The sequence below is a fragment of the Pongo pygmaeus genome, chromosome 14 (genome assembly GCF_028885625.2).
Source record: "Pongo pygmaeus isolate AG05252 chromosome 14, NHGRI_mPonPyg2-v2.0_pri, whole genome shotgun sequence".
In the NCBI taxonomy this organism is placed as follows: Eukaryota; Metazoa; Chordata; class Mammalia; order Primates; family Hominidae; genus Pongo; species Pongo pygmaeus.
The window spans coordinates 39,060,521-39,082,364 of record NC_072387.2 but is presented as its reverse complement, the minus strand read 5'-3'; the positions used below and the strand labels follow the sequence as shown (position 1 = coordinate 39,082,364).

Genomic DNA, 21,844 nt, shown 5'->3' with positions numbered 1-21,844 from the left:
ATGAAAATGTATACGCTGACACTTAAAATAATAAACATATGCACACCATGCAGATACTTTTACTCGGAGTTTATATTTTTGATAGATTTTAATATATCAATTAAGATAAAATTATACAGAATAACTGATTCCCCAACAGACACATCTTTAGTACGAGGCCATTAATAGAATTTTTATGTAGTATATGCATATCGCAAAGAGTACATTATATGGAAAATAAACCAAGCTAGATTCCTGGATTCCTAGCGTGGCTTATTTAATGCAAGTATTAAATAAAGAAGTCTGGTTAGCATACAGTTAGCATCATAAAAAGAATTTCCACATATGACTATAGTAGTATACATTTCTGCATTAAGGACAGCCCTCTACAAAATTATGAAGTATGTAGGTATCGTGGCACAACGCATAACATTTTTTATTCCAAATATGAGAATTCTTACCACTGAAGGCATTTCATGAAAAGTTTGATCCATAATTCTCCACTAGTCAAGACTTTCAGTAGAATGAGCACCTTATTACATTCATCTTTATTTTCCTATTTCCTAGCAGGGTCATGGAAATTAGCATACTCTCAATGAAAGTTTATAAATGAATGCATTCTGCTAATAGTAAACATTGAGAAGAAATTTTGACTGTCGATTATGTTGCCATAGTGCTATTATCACAAGAGAATTCATTTAGCAACCGTTTATTGAACATCATCTGTGTGTAGACAGTGTGTTAGCACTAGGAATACAAAACTTAATAAGATGAGCCTTCAAGCAGTGGGATTGGGCAACAGTGGATGGAAGAGGCAAAAGAACTTCAAATAGCTGTGATAAAGGGGAAAGATAGTAATGCTATCAGAGAAATATCTACAAACAAAATAGTGTTATGCTATTAGAAAAATACAGAGTGCTGTGGGAGCCCAGAAGAGAAATTAATTCCAGTTGGAGGTAAGAGTGTTTGTCAAGATTTCATATGGGAAGTGGCTTTTGAGTTAAACTTTGAATATCTCACTGGCATCTTGGGCGTCTCAAATCCACTGGGTCCATACTTGTATTCATCATTTATTCATCATTTTCCCCTTCCACCCATTCATCCCCAGCTTGCATGTCTGATAGTCTTGAACATGATTACTGATATTGCCGTTCACTGCTGGGTCCTTCCTTTTAGAAAATGCTAGATTAGGCCAGGTGCGGTGGCTCACGTCTGTAATCCCAGCACTTTGGGAGGCTGAGTTGGGTAGATCACTTGAGACCAGGAGTTCCAGATCAGCCCCGGCAACGTGGTGAAACCTCGTCTCTACAAAAAATACCAAAAAAATTAGCTGGACGTGTTGGCGCATGCCTGTAGTCCCTGCTACTTGGGAGGCTGAGGTAGGAGGATCACCTAAGCCCATAAGGTCGAGGCTGCAGTGAGCCATGATCGTGCCATTGCACTCCCACCTGGGTGGCACAGTGAGACTCTTTCTCCAAAAAAAAAAAAAAAAGAAAAGAAAGAAAAAAAAAAGAAAATGCTAGATTGATTTGACTCTTTTTCTTTCCCCTCCAGTATTTATTTGGTCACTATAGTTATGTGGAGTTTTGAATAATTTCCAATTTTTTACAATTTATATGGTTTGTACGTAATGAAAAGCTTATCAAAAATGTTTATCAGTTTACTAATCAAATATTTTTAAACTTTTAAAATTATACACAGAAATGTAGACCTATTTTGAAACAACTCACTCATTTTTTTCACATTAAAAAGTTCAATTCTGATTCCTAAAAATCAGAAAATCATAAAGAATTTATTATGGAGAAGCTATCCTGGTGTACAGTTATGACAGTATTTTTATTTTAAATGATACTGTCCTTCTAAGAATGTGTTTCTGTTCATTTGTCCTTATCTCTGCAGAACCCTGAAATTGTAGCACTACTGTAGTGTTTCTAGAGAGTAATACGTTTCTGCTGCCATTTGGAGGAGCCTGCATCACAGAGTAATGAGTTGAGTCTGACTTACAAAGATGCCTCCTTTGAAATTCAGACCCCCCAGAAGAATTTGTAGTCAAATTCCTATAATTAATGAATTGTGTCTTCTAGATTCCTTCAAGTACTACATCTAATGGAAGTTACAATTATACCTTAATTATTTTGTAGAGATTCTGATGGTGTGCTTACACCACTGAAACAAAAGATATTCTGAAAACTGAAAGTGAAACTGTCAGCCCTTGGCATCTGTAGTTAACAAACTACTCAAGAGTTTTGTTGCTAGATATCTAGATAATTGTGAGAATAAGCCAAGAGTGTGGGAAGCTTGCTTTGCTCTTCAAATGAAATGGCTTAAGTTTTGCCAAAATCCATGAAGGGTAATCACGGTCTCTTTTAATCCCAAGTTTTAAATAATACCCACAAATAACTTATTCTTTAGAGTGGTCTTTGGAATTAGAGAGAGCAGAAATGTATTAAAATGTATTTCATTCACTTTTTTCCTGATCCTTACACCAGGGTCAACGGAGTCACTAAGAATTAGCAAAGTTCATTGGTAAGAGATTTACCCTTCTGATATCTTGCTCTGGTGAAATACTAGAAAAATGTCTTAAGAAGTAAAAGGCAGATGTGAGAGTTAAAGGAAATTTCAGTTAATTAGCAGAGTTGCATTAAAATAATCCTAGCATGATCATGAAGTCTTGAATTCTAAATTTGCCTTTGCTGGTATAATCCTAATTAGATATTTTACTTAATTTTTGAATTTTCATAATAAATAACCCAGCTTCTATCAACAAGATGAAGACTTTGCATTTAGAATTGCCTTCAAAATGCAGTCAATTCCAATGTCATTACAAAATGTAACTGAACGGTCTCTAAGAGCTAAGTTGAACACTTTATCTCTGAGATGTCCTTGCATTCTATTGCAGTTATTTTCTGACATGTGTGGGGGAAGAAAGGTATTTCCTACTTTGAGCATTTATCAGCACACTTACCCTAATACCCATTAACAGTCCCACCTCTGCCTGGCATTGTTTTATACTTGCTGTCGTCACATTCATTCTTCAAGTTTTAACTCAAAGTCAGTTCTTTGAAGTCATGCTTACTCTCCCATCATAAACTTGCAAAATTAGGCCTGAAGCTATTTTATTTCCTCCCAAGTAATATCTGCTATTCAGGTATATATCAACACATAAATTGCCTCAGGTGTAGTCTCACAATGTAGACAGCTGAGTTTATCATACACTAAATTTACTAAAAGCAAATATAAACATACTAATCCATTAAATTATTTTAATATATATACGAAACTCATTCAAAGTGTAGGAATGTAAATATTATTATGATACTATAAAAATATAAAGTAATACTTTTAAAATACATATACTCTTCATTTGTTAATCTTCCTTAATCCTGAACTATTTTCATTTTCTGCTTAGGTAATCTTAGGTTATCTTAGGTTTCTGTAGATTCAGATAGATTTAAATGTTTTTTGTAAACCTGCTTGTGGCTTCAAAACCACCAGGCACTATGCCAGCTATTAAAAGTAGATTTTTATTCCACAGCTTAATTGTCCATAATAAAACTTGGCCATTTAGGCCGGGTGCGGTGGCTCACGCCTGTAATCCCAGTACTTTGGGAGGCTGAGGCGGGCGGATCACAAGGTCAGGAGTTCGAGACCAGCCTGGCCAGCGTGGTGAAACCCCGTCTCTACTAAAAATAAAAAAATTAGCCGCGCATGGTGGCGCATGCCTGTAGTCCCAGCTACTTGGGAAGCCGAGGCAAGAGAATCACTTGAACCCGGGAGGCGGAGGTTGCAGTGAGCCGAGATTGCGCCACTGCACTCCAGCCTGGGCGACAGAGTGAGACTCCATCTCAAAAAAAAAAAGTTATTTTTTTTGCTAATCCTGGAAGAGGGCTTTCTCACACTCATATTACTTTTTTAAGTTGTCAAACTTTCTACGTTGTTTCTTGTCTTACCAAAATCAAAATAAAACAATACAGAATAAAATGACTATATATATCAAAAATTTTCTTGTGATTGTGCATTCCTAATCAGTATAAGATTTTTCTTCCACCTTCTAGCTACTCTTATTCTTTTAAATTTGAATTTATGAAAATATATATAATGAATGCACACATTTATTCATGAGCCTGACTTTTGAACATGACTATTTTTAAAAGGCCTATGATACTATTTTTTGAGAATTGATTTATGTGAAAAATCTTAACAAGAATATGAAAATGAAAGCACATTAGGTAATATATTTAGAGAATTGCCTTTATTTAAGAAGGAGGAATTGCATGAAATTAGAACTCCCCCAGAAAATACAGAATATAGAACCATCATCTCTGTGGAGTGTGGCCCTTATCTATTTAATGGTGTCTTGGTAGAGTGCTTAACACAGGGGCACAAAAAGATGGCCATTTAATAATAGCTTTTAATAACCAGGAGATGAACTTCCTTTGATATGAAGAAGTAACCAACATTGTGCTTTTATTCTCATTGTTCCTAAGGGTGTAGGAAGCAGGGCATTTAATACAGTGCTTAAACAAGAAAGCTGCACACAAAATCAGAAGTGTACCATGTAGAAAGATGATTTACAAAAGCTCAATTACATGAAGGATATGTAAGTAGACCCCTATGTGTCAGCGTGTGGATGCAAATTGATAAACACTTACCGAAATTGCTTGTCAGAAAGCTAAGTGATCATAAAGATGCAGAAGTTCAAAGTGAAAAAGTCATCTTAGACTAAATAAAATGAGAATCCAGTTATGCATTAAGGCAGTTTTGCAATATCTAAAAGTTTTCACTAGCGTTTGGAAATTCATAAGTGAATTTTGTAGAGAATGAGAACTTGAATCATTATTACTTGCTTTCTTCTTTATTTTTAATAGAGAAAAGGTCTCGCTGTGTTGACCAGGCTGGGCTTAAACTCTTGGCCTCAAGTGATCCACCCATCTTGGCCTTCCAGAGTGCTGGGAGTAACAGGCATGAGCCATTAGTGTACTTGTTTAAGCAGAGCGAGGCTTCCAGGCAATGCCTCAGACTTCTTTTTCCCTCCTACTCTCTCGTGAGTCATCAAAACCAGTGTGCTGTCCTTCACTTACAAAGAAATCGCTGTTGACCCATCAAGGGGGAATGCACTGGGTTTGTAATAATCTGTTCTGCTTTCTCTCGTCTTCCTCCTACCAAAGCCCATGCATTTACAAACTTCTAGGCAGGCTAGGGAACTGTTGCTGCTGGCTGTAGATCAGGATTGGCATCACCAGACCTAGAGATAAAATGCATGACCTCTAGCCTCATGAACACAAGCACTGATTCAGGTTGTAAAGTATTTACATTTGATTTTGGTGTCTTAAAGCCTTCTTATTTACATTTTTTATCTAACCTTCCCGCCTCTACAGTTTTCTGCTGCCTAGTAACTTATACTTCTGCTCTTTATCCATGAGAGCGCACTCTGGGAAAGGTGATATAGGAAAGAAGTTGATGTGATTAAGAGCAGGGGCTTTGGAAATCAGACTCAGAGTAGCTCGAGGCCTGGTTCTGCCACTTAGTAAATATGTCATCTCAGACAAGTGAGGCACTTATGAACATTGTTTTCTCAGTATTTTCATCTATAAAATGGGGATAATGCCTACCTCCCAGAATCCTGTAGAGGTTAAACAAGGTAATGTATTTAAGGTGCCTAGTACACTGCCTAGCATATACAAATGCACACTAGACAGCCAAAATGAAAAAGGAACTAGGCTTGTTTACACTAAGACTGGTGCGTTTAACACAGTGATAATGTCTTATCCCACTTTTTTGACAGGATATAAAGACATAATCTCTAGTTATGGAATGAGAAATATGGTACACAGTTGGTAGAAAGAGGCCATGTTTGAAATGGGCCTGTCCGAGCACTTTTATAATCATATACCTCATAGGTACATGCCTGTGTTGCTTAATGCAGAACTAGACTTTTAACAACTTCTTTTTGCTACTTAAGACTTGGCTGTGTCCTAGGATGAAGGAGTCTAGCTCTGTCACCCAGGCTGGAGTGCAGTGGCATTCACTACAACCTCCACTTCCCAGGTTCAAGCGATTCTTCTGCCTCAGCCTCCTGAGTAGCTGGGATTAGAGGTGCATACCACCATGCCCAACTAATTTTTATTTTTAATAGAGATGGTGTTTCACCATGTTGGCCTGGTTGGTCTCAAACTCCTGACCTCAAGTGATCTGCCCGCCCTGGCCTCCCAAGGTGCTGGGGTTACAGATCTGAGCCACCACGCCTGGCCCTATTTTTATTCTTTTATACTGTGTATTAGAATCCTAATACTGCCACTGCCATAACAAATGACACACAAACTTGGTGGCTTAAAACAACAGAAATTGATTCTTCACAGTCCTGGAGGCCAGAAGTTCTGGAGGCTGTGAGGGAGAAATCATCCCATGCATCTCTCCTGGCTTCTGGTTGTAGACAGTCCTTGGCATTCCTTGACTTGTAACTGCATCTATGCTTCCTGCTTCACAAGGCCCTCCCGTCTGTGTCTGTCTCACAGTTCCCACTACCTTTCTTTTGTAAGGACAAATGTCATTGGATTTAGGGTCCATCCTAAATCGGGATGATCTTATCTCAAGATTCTTTATTACATTTGCAAAGACCTTTTCTTCTTTTCTCCCGAGAGAGAGAGTCTCACTCTGTCACCCAGGCTGGAGTGGGGTGACATGATCATAGCTCACTGCAGCCTTGAACTCCTTGGGCTTGAGCAGTCCTTCTGCCTCAGCCTCTCAAGTAGCTGGAACTTCAGGTGCATGCCACCACACCTAGCTAATTTTTTATTGTTTATAGAGACAGGGGTCTCAATATGTTGCCTGGGCTGTTCTTGAACTCCTGGGCTCCAACGATTCTCCCACCTTGGCCTCTCAAAGTTCTGGGACTGCAGGTGCACACCACTGCACCTGGCCCCATTTTTCCAAATAAGGTTACATCCACAGTTTCCAGGGTTAACACATGGACATATCTTTTTTTGGGGGGGGCCACCATTTGGCCCACTACACACTAGGTAAGAGAGAAGAACCGGAATCTGGAAGAATGGGAGGATGAGCTGGTATGGGAGACTATACATCCTGGAAGATTCCACCCAGGGGGAACACTAGAGCTTCACTGCCCGTATGTTGTCATGGGACCATTGAAATTAATTTTCTAGGTACAATTAAGCACCTGCCCAATGGACGAGTCTTCATCTTTAGCTTCAGGAGCACAGCAGTTGGGATTTGCTCAATTGTCTTTTTCAAGTGTGTCAATGCTATTTAGTTCCCAGGGCTTGCTAACTACATTTGGGTAAAGAGCAAGCAAGGGAGGTAGAAGTACCTTCATGTAGTGTGGGCCTGGGAGCCGTGATGGAGTATTCTAACAAGAAAGAGCTGTAGAAGATTTCAGCAGCTATCAGTATGTTAGCACCTCAGTTGCCTCACCACCAGCACCCTCTTTTCAGCAGGCATTTACTGGGTCCCAAGTGTGTGTGATTAGAAATTTGGTTAACAGGCTGGGTGCAGTGGTTCATGCCTGTAATCCAGCACTTTGGGAGGCCGAGGCGGGTGGATCACGAGGTCAGGAGTTCAAGACTAGCCTGGCCAACATGGTGAAACCCCATCTGTACTAAAAATACAAAAAAACTAGCTGGGTGTGGGGGTGCACACCTGTAATCCCAGCTACTCAGGAGACTGAGGCAGGAGAATTGCTTGAACCAGTACCCAGGAGGCGGAGGTTGCAGTGAACCAAGATCATGCCACTGCACTCCAGCCTGGTGACAGTGAGACTCAGTCTCAAAAAAAAAAAAAAAAAGAAATTTGGTTAACAAGTGAAATCAGTGGTTAACAAGTTTTAAAATAAGGTTATAGTCTGGACATTTTTGGTTTTTCTTTGAATGGAGCACTGGAAATTGACTACAGGGGCTGAAAAAGGAAAGACTAAAGAAATCATCTAATTTTATTCACCACAGTAGTCTGACTTGTGACCACAGAAAGAACAGTGCTAATACCAGGGCAATTTGCCTGAGACTTAGAACTAGTAAATCTACCTAAAATGGTTTGAAATGGTAATTAGTTCAAGAAAATCCAGAGTGGTAGAGAACTGTGACTTTAGGATAAATTTTTCTACCAACTTGCATAGCAAGCTGCCCACCAAAGCAGTGAGTGTTGCACACATTTTTTGAAATAAAAACTCGTGTTCATCAAATCTCTAAACCAAGATATCCTCCACATTAGTTACTACATGATTCCTTTTCGCATCTGTGGTTCTTATCACAGTTTCTATTTAGGTGATGTTTAATTAGCTAATTATTTCAAATATTTCATCACTGCTTACCTTTTAAGGTACTTTAATTGATTTTTATAAAGATCAAAATTTTGAGGAAGCAAATGACATGATCTAAATGCTGGCTTGGGTGGGTACAATCTCTTTGTTGTATAGAATAACTTCTTCTTGTCATGGTAAGAAGAGATGAGAATTAAATGCATGGTTTCAAGGAGAAAAATTTGTGGGTATAAATTGGATCAAGATATCATTGCTTCAGAGCAAGGGTCAGCAAACCCAGCCCACTGCCTGTTTCTATATGGCCTACAGGCTAAAAGTGGTTGTTACATCTTTAAAAGGTTGGGAAAAAATCAAAAGAAGAATATTTCATGACACATGAAAAGTTTATGAAATTCAAATTTCAGGGTCCACAAATAAAGTTTTATTGGAACACACCTATTCATGTATGTATTGTGGAGGGTTGCTTTTGCCCTACAGTGGCAGAGTTTATAGCTGGAACAGAAACCATATGTGGCCCAGAAACTCTAAAACATTTACCCTCTGGCCCCTTACAGAAAAAGTTTGCCGACCACTGCTGTAGAGCATGTGTTTGATAAAATTGCTGATTTTTGAAACTTAGTACTGTATAATGAGAACTTGAGTGTGTCCCCTCAAGTTCTAGTTTCACCTGAGGAAAGTAGGGTCTCACTGTATCAAATATTAATGGCAAAACCACAATTACTTTGCACCAAACTTACTAGCAGCCAAGCTTCCGTTCTGTGCACCAAGGGTGGAGTACAAGCCCTTGTCAGCTGGGCGATGCTCCATGGTACTCAGAAAATGGCCCATAACCAAACGGGCCAGGCAGGTAAGCCACAGTCTGAATAGGACCCTGCCACCAGCACCACTGACAGACATCCAGTGCCACCAGTGCTGGAAATTATTTCTAAGTTGTCTTTGCATCTTTGCAACATAATCTCAAGGGTCATGGTCCTGGAAAGAATTTTCTGGTTGACCACAGTGCCCAAACCTACTTGTTACAGATAGTAGGGAAGTGAGGTAGACACTTAACTCACTCTTAATTTGCTGCTTTTCAGTTCATCCCTCCCATTATGATGCACAAAGAGATCTCACCTAAATGAGAAGCCCTGCTAGGCAGCCGGAGAGTAAATATCAGACATCTTTTTTGCTTCTCTAAGTGTGGTCCACGGACCAGCAGCATCAGTGCCCTCTGGAAGCATATCAGACATGCAGACCCAGACCTAACCTAATCAGAATTTGCATTTTAACAAGATCTCCAGGTGATTTGCTTATGCGTTAAAAATTGACAAGCAATACACATGAAGTTCTAATTTGGCAGGATTTCAGGCAGTATTATGAAGTGAAAGGAAATATTTAGGCAGTTTGGGCACATATATTTTTGGCCCTGGGAGGTTACCTATAAGCATGACAGATCTGCCTGGCAATCTATGCCCCTGAGTAATGCCTGCTTTTTACAATTTCTTTCTTACTTAAGCCCTCAGATTTAGAACCTCCAAAATTATAGCATTCCCCTTGACAGCTCACTAGGAGTCCTGATGGTAAAAGTGGATGGTGAGACAGTGGCCATCTAGATGGGTGGGTTGTTTGTAAATAACACCTTGCCTGTGTAGGTCACAGAGCCAAAAATTATTTTAAAAGGACTAAGGTGAGTTACTGACCTCTAATATAAATTCAAAAATGGAAGCTTAATATGAACCTGGTCACGCTTGGATTCAAATCTTAGTTCTGTCTCTTATTTTGTGATTTTTATATAACTTACATAATCTTCCTGAGCCTGAGTGTTCTCATCTCTAAAACGGGGTTAATAATTTAAGAGATAATCTATGTAAAGGACGTACCATAGTGCCCAGCCAGGACTATGTACTTCATTAATTGTAGCTATCATGTGTTTTAATTTGCTGCATTAGGAGACCATGGTTCTTTATGCTTTAGTTCACTAAAGTGTTACACGTTATCAACTCATTTTGCAATGGGATTGTTAGAACCACTAATGCTGAATGGTCTGTGTTGAGTTTTAGAATTACAGATTCTTAGACATTCAACTTCTCTTTCTGCCTCCAGTTTCTGTACTATGAGGCATCATAGAGTACAGTTGTTTATATCATGAGATCAATTTGAAAAATTGCAATCATGAATGTTGGAGAGATAAAAGTACATATTTGAAAAACTGCTGAGTCCACTAAAGATGTTCTTTAAATATGACTTCTGGAATATTGCCACCACTGGCCACAATAGAAAAGTCTCAGCAGAACCTTTCATAAGACAGAAGTGATTACTTTTAGGTATTAAAAACCTTCTAAAATTTACTTCCAACAGTCTTTAGTGGTAAAGATAAACAGATCTCTCCAAGCACAGGGCAGTGGTTGGTTCCTTTTTTTGTTTGTTTGTTTGTTTTTTGAGACTGAGTCTCTCTCTCTGTTGCCCAGGCTGGAGTGCAGTGGTGTGATCTCGGCTCATTGCAAGCTCTGCCTCCTGGGTTCAAATGATTCTTGTGCCTCAGCCTCCCGAGTCAGCCTCCTGAGTAGCTGGGACTGCAGGCATAAGCCACCAACACCTAGCTGTTTTTTTTTTTTTTGCATTTTTAGTAGAGCCGGGTTTTTGCCATGTTGCCCAGCCTGGTCTTGAACTCCTGGGCTCAAGAAATCCGCTCACCACGGCCTCCCAAAGTGCTGGGATTACAGGCATGAGCCACTGCACCTGGCCCGAGGTTAGTTTCTTAATCATGTCCTATAACTGATCATTTGTCCGCTTTTCCTTTGAGAATATATCACCTTTTAACATTGATTCCAAAAAAATATGAATTGAAATTATTTTCACAGCTAAAATGTTTTGGCCACTGTGCCCATGAAGTTATTAAAATAAATTATTTATTGAAAAGCAAGATAGGTTTTCCATTTACCATTTTAATTTTTATTGTCTTGTAAATTAAAGAACACAGTTATAAAGTAGAGACCCAGCTAATAAAGTTTAAACAAGTTGTTAATAAATGAACTGGGTACATAAAATCCTTAAACCACATCTTCATTAGCAGTGAGGCATCTTTATCCTCAATTGATTAAACGTTTCACTCACATAACAGTTTTGCCAAAGACTCCTCTAACATGAAGGTCCTAGATTACTTTTAACTAGAATCTAAATATAGAACTGCAAAAAATAATTGTACTAGCCTTTGAAGTGCATGGCTATAATGTACCAAAAGAAAGAAATGGGCTTTTAATTTTTATTTTATGTATTTTTTTGAGACAGAGTCTCTCTCACTGTGTTGCGCAGGCTGGAATGCAGTGGCACAGTCACGGCACACTGCAGCCTCAACCTGCTTGGGCTCAAGTGATCCTCCCACCTCAGCTTCCTGAGGAGCTGGGACTACAGGTGTCTGCCAGCACACCCAGCTAATTTTAAAATTTTTTTAGAGAGATGGGATCTTGCTATGTTGCCCAGGCTGCTGTCAAACTCCTGGAGTTAAGTGATCCTCCTGCCTCAGCCTCCCAAAGTGCCAGGATTACAGGTGTGAGCCACTGCGCCAAGCCACAGCAATGTTTTATTAATAATAGCCAAGCAATATTATCACTCCTGGCCAGGCAATATAGGGAACACTCTATCAGAAATAAAATGTGTGGGGATTTCACCCCATTGTTTGAACAGAGAACATCTAGATGCTTCTATAAATGCAGAAATCGATTTGACCTTGAAGCAGAGCTTCCTTGTTCTAGTAAAACTTGCCTGAGTAATTGTCCTTAGAATTACTAGTTGTAATTCCTGCTGTAGACTAGTAAACTCTACTGTTAACAGTCCTTGAGGCTTAAAGCCCTGTGCTCTGGAGACTGACATTTTTTTTTACCCCCCAAACCATGTAGAACATACATCCCAGACCTGGCTCTTACATGGCATCGCCATTAACACTTGGTCTGCTTGCTTCCTTCTTAGAGCTAATCCTTTGTGGTTTGCTGATCTTGTGCCTTCCATAAACCATATTAACCACAGCCCTTTGGGAACACACTAGTTCAGATAATAACAGAGGAAACCAGAATCTTTCCCCCTGATTTGCTAGTTATCAAGGCCAAGCATCTGCCATTGTAATAGTAATACCGTACCTCCTCCAACCAACCCAGCGCCAATCCTATCAACTTTAGATGTGTTGGCCATACCCTGACCTCAGTGTCTCTAAGAATGAAGTCTTTGTCCCTCTTAGATTCGTAGCCCTGTCACTGGTGTGGGACTGCTTTTCTTTTTAACTATTGGAATAACTTATACTTCTATTATGTGAAATCGTTCTTGAGAAATATTTATTGTCACTATATAAACTTCTGTATAACAAAAATACTGTAATATAAGAGTAAGTTGATATATAATTTAATTCATATACTTTTCATATAAGAGTACTTTATAGTCATTTACATGGAATTTTATGTGTAAACATAAGTTTATATATAAATTTTATAAACCTCTGAATATTTTATAGTGGTTCTATATAATTTTATATATAAATTTACTTCTATATTAGAGAGTATTTCTTATACAGAAATTTATACAGTGACAATAAATACACCTTTTTTTTTTTTTTTTTGAGACTGAGTCTAGCTCTGTTGCCCAGGGTGGAGTGCAGTGGTGCGATCTTGGCTCACTGCAACCTCTGCCTCCTGGGTTCAAGCGATTCTCCTGCCTCAGCCTCCCTAGTAGCTGGGATTACAGGCTTTTATTTTTAATAGAGGCGGGATTTTGCCATGTTGACCAGGCCGGTCATGAACTCCTGACCTCAGGTGATCCGCCTGCTTGGCCTCCCAAAGTGCTTAGATTACAGGCGTGAGCCACTGTGCCCTGCCAAGTGTATCACAACTTCTGTATAAGACACTCTTTTCTCTGACTCCATTGTTAACCAGGGAGATGATGCAGTCCTTTACCTGATTATATCTCCACATTCACTCAGAAGTTGGGGGACCAGTTGCTGATGTTTCACTGTCCTTCTGGCCCCTCCCTCATATCTGCGTTTCCTGTGGATGGGATTTTCCTCTCTCATTTCAGTAAATTCCACTATCTTGATGATCCATTTTGTCTTCTGTCTTCCAGGTCTGTGAACTCCATCCCAGCAGCATTTAAATCATGCTTATGTATTTCAATCTTAACACCTCTTGCTTAGCCACAAATTCCTTTCTGGCGACTCCCCTTTATTTCTAACTATGCCTCTTCGGTGTCTCAGAAGAGTCGTCTGCCCTCTGCTTCCACTCTTACACTTCTGTCTCCTCAGTTTTCAACCCAGTGTCATCTGTCATCGTTCCTATCACTTCACTGACTTTTTTTCTCGCAACAGGGTCTTTCTTTGTCACCAATTGGCTGACTACTTTGCAGCAGTGTCCTTCCTTTAAGAACATCTTCTGCCTCTTCTCCGAGTCCACCATCCTACCTCTCATGACAGCTGCTCAGTCTCCTTTGCAAGCCTCTCTTCTTGTGTTGTCACCACAGCCCCACTTAATGTCTGTGCTCCTGGGGAACTTCTCCTAGTCTTTCTTCTCTTCTCATTCGACACACACAGGCTAGGTGATCTCAGCTACCTCCATGATCTTAATACCGTCAGGTAGAGTTGCCTCTTCCTCCTGAGCTCCAGAGTAGAAAGTCACTGTTGACCATTCCCTCCTTTCTGAAAAACTGCCGTCTATTGGCTGCCCTAATTCCAGAATCAGGTTTTCCTCCTACTTTTTTTTTTTTACCAAATGTGTCTCAGTCTTCTGAAATCTGTCACTCTCCTGCTTAGAGCCCTTCTGTTGTTGGAATTCAGTATGAATTATAAACCCAGGGGGTACCTGGCTCCCACTGTGGTGCTTCCCTCCTTGCACTAGCTCCAGCTGTCCTCATCTGACTCTTCTTTCATTTCTGCAGACTTCGTTCTGTTATCTTATGCTGTTGGAGAAAAAAACCGTATATAACCTGAAGCCAGTTCTGATTTATGAACTCCAGCCTCTACTGGTCTAAGAAGTTATTTCAAATGTCCATCACTCTTCAACCCATCAGTATTGTCACCTTTCTCATGTCAGTTGACTTTGCCATCTCCTTCATGGAAAAAGAAAAAAGTGAGCGTATCATACTAGCATTTTCTGAGCCTCTTCTTTAACACTTAGAAATTTATCTCCATGGGAACCTATCCTTTCTTCTTTATTCTCTGTCCTAAGGTAGGAAATATGCTCCTACCTCTTTAAGCCCAACCCCATCCCTTCCCAAATCTTGAGGCATGCGTTTTAACTTCTCTATTGATATTGGCCTTTGTCTGAAGTGGTTTCATCCAATGTTACACCTTTATACTCCTTGGGAGGAAAAACAGCCCCTCGACTCCACATTTCCTTCTAGCTACTGACCTAATTCTCCTAACCTTCAGATTTGAGCTTCTTGAAAGAGTAGCTTGTAATTGGGTATCCCTACTTCCTTATGCCTGCTTGATGACTCAACCCACTGCAATTAGCTTCTGTTCCCTGATGGAATTGTTCTTGCTAAGGTTACCAATAAGCTTCATATTTGCCGAAACCAAAGGCTAATTTTTAACCTTTATCCTACTTCGTGCCTTCGTGGTATTAGACACTGCTGACCACCCCACCATGGAACTTTTTTCCTCCTTTGACTTACATGACCCTACTTTTTCCTGGTGCTTCTGTCTTGTTAGCTTTTTCCCTTGCAGCCTCTTTGGGGGTGTCCTCTTTTCTTGTTCATTCATTCAACAAATGTTTATGAAACTGGATCCTGGAGCTGCAGTGGTAGGTGGGATATAATCTCTTCCCTCATTGCTACAGGGTACGAGAGAAACAATCAAATAATTACACAAATCACTGTAAATAGTTACACACACACACACACACATTCTGGTAAATGCTGGGAGGGGGTGCCTTGGGGGTCTCAATGGTGAGAAACACATGACATCTGAGTCATGTGAAGGCATCATCCATCTCACTGTACTACCTTTCCTGCTTTTTGGGAATATGAGATTTTGGTGAATGAATGCATATTCATCTTAGTCATACCCTTAATTATTTAATAATTGTCAGTCACATACCCTTTCACAATCTGCTGTTTCCAAGTGTAGATATTTTTATCCTTTTAATATAAATTCTCCTCCTCAGTCCCTTGTTAGTAGTTATGGAGAGACTTGGGCTGAAATACATTTTTGTAAATCTTGAGTTCAGTTATGCCTTAGTTGAGCAGCAGCAGCTAGAACTTCCCAGAATTCCAGGTGTCCATCTATTTGCAGCTGAATTCCATCCGCTTTCTTAAAAACTGATTTCCCTATGTGGCTATCTAAATTTAATCTCATGTGTTAGAGCAGGCAGCCTACTACACGCACATCTCTGAACACTACTTTGCCATATGCCATATTGCTGAAGAGGTGTGGACAGAGTACACAGTTGGTTTGAGTCTGGCCTCCATCACTTCATTCTTTTGACAGGTTATTTAAATTCACTGCCCAAGGAAGCAAAACTAGTAAACCAGCATTGGAACTCGGGCCATCTTACCGGGATTGGGAGTTCACCCTGTAAAATAAGCCATGGTCTTGTAAATGACCATTGTCAATGGTGAGGAAAGGTTCTCCCACAGTGTGCTTCCCTAGCGACTCTAGAAGCACAGGAAGCACTGGCCTTGGAGTGAGGCCAGTGCCTAACCTACCTCGGTAAGGAATGATCTAAGGCAGTGGCAGTGCTTCTCAACAGGGGCTATTCTTCCTCCACCCCCATCCCCCACCCCAGGTACATTTGGCAATGTAAGAAACAGACTCACCTATTTCTAGAGAAGTCCTCAAAAGATATTTTTAAAAATTAAAAGTAACTATAGATTCAGAGTTTTCTGGAAAAGTGTACAGATCATTTATTCATTCAACACATTCTGAACACCAACTGTGAGTCATGAGCCAGGGTTAACCTTCAACAAGTTTGGTCCTTGCCCTGAAGGAGATTATAATCCATCTGCATTGGTGGTCCTCAAATTTTACCGTGCATCGGAATCCCTTGGAGGCTTGTGAAAAACTCATTTCTGGGCCCTACTCCCAGAGTTTCTGATTCAGTGGGTCTGGGGTGGGGCCCAAGAATTTGCATTTCTAACAAGTTCAAGATCACACTTGAAAACCATTGCTCTAGGAGAATAAGGAAATAAAGCTCCTGGGGTTTTTGAGGATCAACATTTTCAGTATCTGTGGGACACTTGAAGGGTTTGATTGTATCTGTCAGAATATGTTTGGAAAAAGGAAGATTTCATAGCCCATGGCTGTTAGAGACAGACTTGGTGTTTCACTAACAACTAGGATTATTGCTAAAAAGCCCAGACATTTTAATGCCTATTTCTCTAAAGCCAGCAAGGTTGAACATTTTTTCATCCTAAAAAAAAAAAAAAAAATCTTTTTTACATGACTTATGTTTTCATTTCAATTATTTTTTTAAAAAAATTTCTGCTGAGGTCTTGGTGAGCAAATGGTTTTAAACTCCACACTTTTGGCTAAGAATGAGATGTAAGATATAGACACTAGTTCTTAAAATTCATCACTGTTCACTTTTGCCAAGTGAATATAAACTGAATTGCATCAAATTACAGAGAACAGAGCATCTAGAATATTGTTTTCTTTTATCATTTTTACCTTTCCATTGAAAGAGGAAATCAGGCGATCAAAGTAGCAAGGGTTAAATTTCTAGACTACCACAAATTAGAATTGACAAGAAAAGCTTTCTGATCCATATTTGCCTGGGAAGGCTCCAAGGGAAACACAAGAAGCAGCAACTCAAATCCTGTTCTCTTCATTATCCTTTTTTTTAATAGCTCTTGCATAGGCTCGGTTTTTGGAAGTTGTATGCTGCTAATTTAGGTATATATGTCATTACAATTTTAGCATGGATCCTTCTCAGGCATACACAAGAGATGCCAGACATGTGAAAAAAGGAGGGAGCCAAGCACAGGAACCTCAGGGACACTGGCATAACTGTTCTAGAGTCAGAAACCACATGAACACATACTGAATTGATAGACATGAGGTTCAAGTCTATTCTGTGCCCTGTCTCGCTCTCTCCTCAACGTCCGCTTCTCTTTCTGGAACTGTGTTTCATATAACTCTTTAGGTGAGAACTAGAGCTATTCAGTCAAAGACTAAAAAGAGGCAAGGTTGGACCAAGTTTAAGAATCGGGTAACAATTAGCTTTGCGATGGTTAATGAAATCATTTGTCTCCACATAGACTCTTTCCCTGGAAGTGTCTTGCAAAAGCTGGTTGCTGGTGAAGTAGGATGGAGAGTTAAGGGAATGGGTTAGATGACCTCCAAAGCAAAGCCCTTTTATCTACAAGGTGAATCTATAAGTCTAAGAGTCTTAGGTCAACATTTATTGGAGTGCAGATATGGACAGAGCTCTGTGCTAGGCACTGGGCCGCAAAGACATGAAACATGGTCTTGACCCTCGGAGGCTTGCTCCCTAATCAAGGGGACCAGGTAGACAGACATTTAAATAAAATAAAACAAAAATGCAAAGGAGCATAGACTAGGCATTCTTTTTAGCTCTGGAACTCGCATTGAGGATCACATTGATTACTTTTAGGGTTAACTCCTAGAACTGAGGAGTAACTTATTTCAGTTAGAACTTCCCATATAAAAATAAAGATGAAAACATGGAAAAAGATATCCTTAAAAAATTGGAATTCAGTGCAAATTTTACTAGACTACAAAAACATATCATACAATTATTATTTTAGATATATTTATATAAAGTCATACAAGCTATGATTTTTGAAAAACATTAGCATAAGAAATATTTTTTTTAATTTGTTATATAAGTAAATGAACTTTAGCATCTTAAGGATTCAATGATACGGTTTTTAAATTTATTTTTTAAATTGACAAATACCAATTGTACATATTCTTGAGAGCACATAATTATATTTCCATACATATAATTTATGGTTATCAGATCAGGGTAATTAGCACATCCACCATCTCATATGTTTATCATTTCTTTATGTTGAGAATGTGCAATATCCTTCTAGCTATTTGAAACTATATATTGTATTATTATTAACTATAGTCATTCTACAGGGCTGTAGAACACTAGAACTTACTTCTTCTATCTAGCTATAATTTTGTGTCTTTTAACAAATCTCTCTGTCACTCTCCCATCCCAGCCTCTGGTATCCTCTGTCCTACTTTTTACTTCTATGAGATCAACTTTTTTTAGCTTTCACATATGAGTGAGAACATGCACTGTTTAACTTTCTGTTCCTGGCTTTTTCACTTAAAATAATGTCCTCCAGTTTCATCTATAGTCCATCAACGATGGGATTTCACTCTTTTTTATGGCTGAATAATACTCCATAATGTGTATATATCACATTTTCTTCATTCATTCATCTGTTGTTGGACACCTAGGTTGACTCCATATCTTGGTTATTGAGAATAGTGCTGCAATAGACATGGGATGCAGATGTCTCTTCGTTATACTATCAATGACTTGTTTTGTTTTGTTTTTTGAGACAGAGTTTCTCTCTTATTGCCTGGGCTAGAGTGCAGTGGCAGGATCTCGGCTCACTGCAGCCTCCACTTCTCGGGCTCAAGCAATTCTCCTGCCTCAGCTCTAGAGTAGCTGGGATCACAGTTGCTCGCCACCACACCTGGCTAATTTTTGTGTTTTTAGTAGAGACAAGGTTTCACTGTGTTGGTCAGGCTGGTCTCGAACTCCCAGTCTCAGGTGATCTGCCCATCTCGGCCTCCCAAAGTGTTGGGATTACAGGCGTGAGCCACCACGCCCAGCCTCAATGACTTGTTTTAATGAATTCTCTCTTTGAAGACATACTGGTATCTCCTGCTTATTGACAACTGTGGCAGCAGCTTCCAAAGGCTGATTTTTCTGAGGTCTTTGAAACTTTTGGACACTTCTCCCATTGGGAAAATAGAATTTTTCTTTTGAATAATTCTCATTTCCCACTAAGCATATAAGCAACCTGAAGTATCTTGTAAGATCCATACAGATTAATATTTCAAGCATAATAATCCTTATACATTCCTTTTTGATGATGGAGACTATGGTTACGAGTAGAAGTCTTTAAATAAGGACTACTTTTGAGGTCCCAAAGCTTTGAAAATCTGAGGTATAAACAAAACAACATATTCCAATGAGATATTGATATCTAAACTAGTTTTCTTAAATCTGTCATTCAAAGGTTGAGAATTTCTTCCTGAAATTTAGACAATAGATTATGGAAATGCGGTTTGTCTTTTTGTAAATTTAGGATGATTATTTTTAAAAATAATTATAGGCATTGTTTATTCTGTATATTAGTGTAATAGTCAATGCAGTAGCTAGAATTGTGATTACTAATAGTCACAAAATCTAGTAAAATTGGGAGTACACGAACCCATCCCCAGGAAACTGATGAGACGAGTAGTAAATTTTTGTTGACTCTTTAACAAAAATATTTAATGCTGCCAAGAAGTATAAAAATATAGTAGGAATGGCAGTACAATACAAATTAATCTCTCCTAATTTATTTCTTTTACATATTTCTACATTTCATACACCCATTAAAAACACTTAACAGGCCAGGCGCAGTGGCTCACGCCTGTAATCCCAGCACTTTGGGAGGCTGAGGCGGGCAGATCACGAGGTCAGGAGATCAAGACCATCCTGGCTAACACGGTGAAACCCCATCTCTACTAAAAATACAAAAAATTAGCTGGGCGTGGTGGTGGGCGCCTGTATTCCCAGCTACTCGGGAGGCTGAGGCAGGAGAATGGCATGAACCTGGGAGGTGGAGCTTGCAGTGAGCCGAGATCGTGCCACTGCACTCCAGCCTGGGCAACAGAGCAAGACTCTGTCTCAAAAAAAAAAAAAAAAAACAAACCACAACAACACATCCAATGTAAGGTTCTGCAAAGTCTTCTGCTGGTGGGTGCTCCTCATACCCTGTATGTAAAGTTTACTTTGTAAACAAACAACTGTGAGGCAATCTAGAAGGTTAGCAAGCCTCACTTTAGTTTCCAGAGTGGGCTTCAGGTCTTGTTTTGCACATCAATGGTTCAAAATTTATAGCTCCAGAATATTCTCAAGTCATGAATATTAGGTGTCTATCTTGGCCTTTTTCTTTTTCGTTCGTTCTCATTTAGCCTCTGTTTCATCTGCTGCACCTTCTGAGCTGTGGTGGCCTTTCTGTCCTCTAGAATATGTTTCCGTAGAGCATTCTCACTGTTCTCTTCCATTGTATCTTGCATTTACTGTACATCGGTCACCTGTCAGTTTTTCTTCTTCTAGACCAATTCTGTTCCCATTGTATTTTTCAGTCATTATTTTGTTTGGTTAATGATCAAAAGCAGGAGCTAAGTTTTCCTTAGAAAATTCTTTCCACCGTTTCTGTATACTAGAATCTACCTTTATACATTTTGCTCCTTCTATTATAGCCATGTATGAGAATCTCAGTTGATCTGGGGTCTGAATAAGACCCATTCGGTATTTTCTCTTGTTCAACAACACTTGTTTAATGTTAATATAATCTCCTTTTCCCATCAAAACAAGACAAGTGTCTACCAAAGAGAAGGTGCCCGAGCACCCAGTGCCTTCATTACAATGGATCACTGCAGGCCCATGATCAGTGGAGCCAGAATCTCTCCCTTTAAACAAGAAATTGAGAAATGAAGCTGGTGATTCAGGGACTCCAAAATCTGGCCAGGTAGTATAATGAAAGTGAGATATTTTCTGGTTTCACCACTATTGATATTTTCTAATCGTAGTAGATGTACTGTGTAATATGACTTCACATCTTCTGAAAGAGCTTCACACTGAATCCTGTTTCTTTAAACAGCATCTTTTGGTCATCTGTTGGCCAGTACTGTGCACATTTAACCGATTCTTTCTCCACAATGCAGTTCAGCACAACAACTGCTTTGGTCTTCTGCTGCCAAACCGTAAGCCAGAAATGGCAGCACATGTTAGGAAGTGGACCCTGTGTTAAGATATAACTCCTTTGTGCCTCTTCTATGTCAACTAAGCTGGCATTAATATAATCATTCTCAGCATTTTGCAGTTTAACACGACTGTGATCATATGGGCTTACATCTCTGTATCTATTTCGCTTTCTGTTTTCTGGAAACTTGGCCACTCTATGAAGATAGTCATGGGACTCATTTCGAATTTCCAAGTATGGCGGCTGCCAGCAATGCTGAGCATCCAACTCCTCGAACTCCCGCTCTATGATGGTGGGCATGGCTGGGACAAATAGTAAATCTTAAGAGAAATGGAAGAGTGAGGATGGCTCCTAAGCTGGACAGACACCCAATGTGGTTTATTATAGTCAATCATTACTCAAGGAAGTTGTATATATTCTATTCATATATATATATATGGTAAATTTCTAATTACCATACTCCTATAAAGTATTATCTTCATTATAAAGTGAAGAAAGTGAGGCTAAGAGAAGTTAAATTATGTGCCCAAGGTCATGGCTAGTGAATAAGCAAACTTGGTTTCGAAGTCAGGTCTGTCTGGCTCCCAAGCCGCTGGTCTTTTACGTTACCACATTGTCTTGGTCTGGGCTCTCCCGAAAGCAAAGCCTGTACAAACAACTTGGAGGTAGGTA

The 21,844-nt window shown here is 39.4% G+C and overlaps 1 protein-coding gene and 1 pseudogene across 1 annotated transcript in view; one reads left to right on the top strand and one right to left on the bottom strand.

Moving 5' to 3' along the window:
* The window catches only part of HMGB1 (high mobility group box 1), a 153,559-nt gene that overhangs the window by 38,576 nt on the left and 93,139 nt on the right, over nt 1-21,844 (top strand). The window lies entirely within an intron of this gene.
* Nucleotides 20,340-21,472, bottom strand: LOC129011188 (tyrosine-protein phosphatase non-receptor type 2-like; annotated as a pseudogene).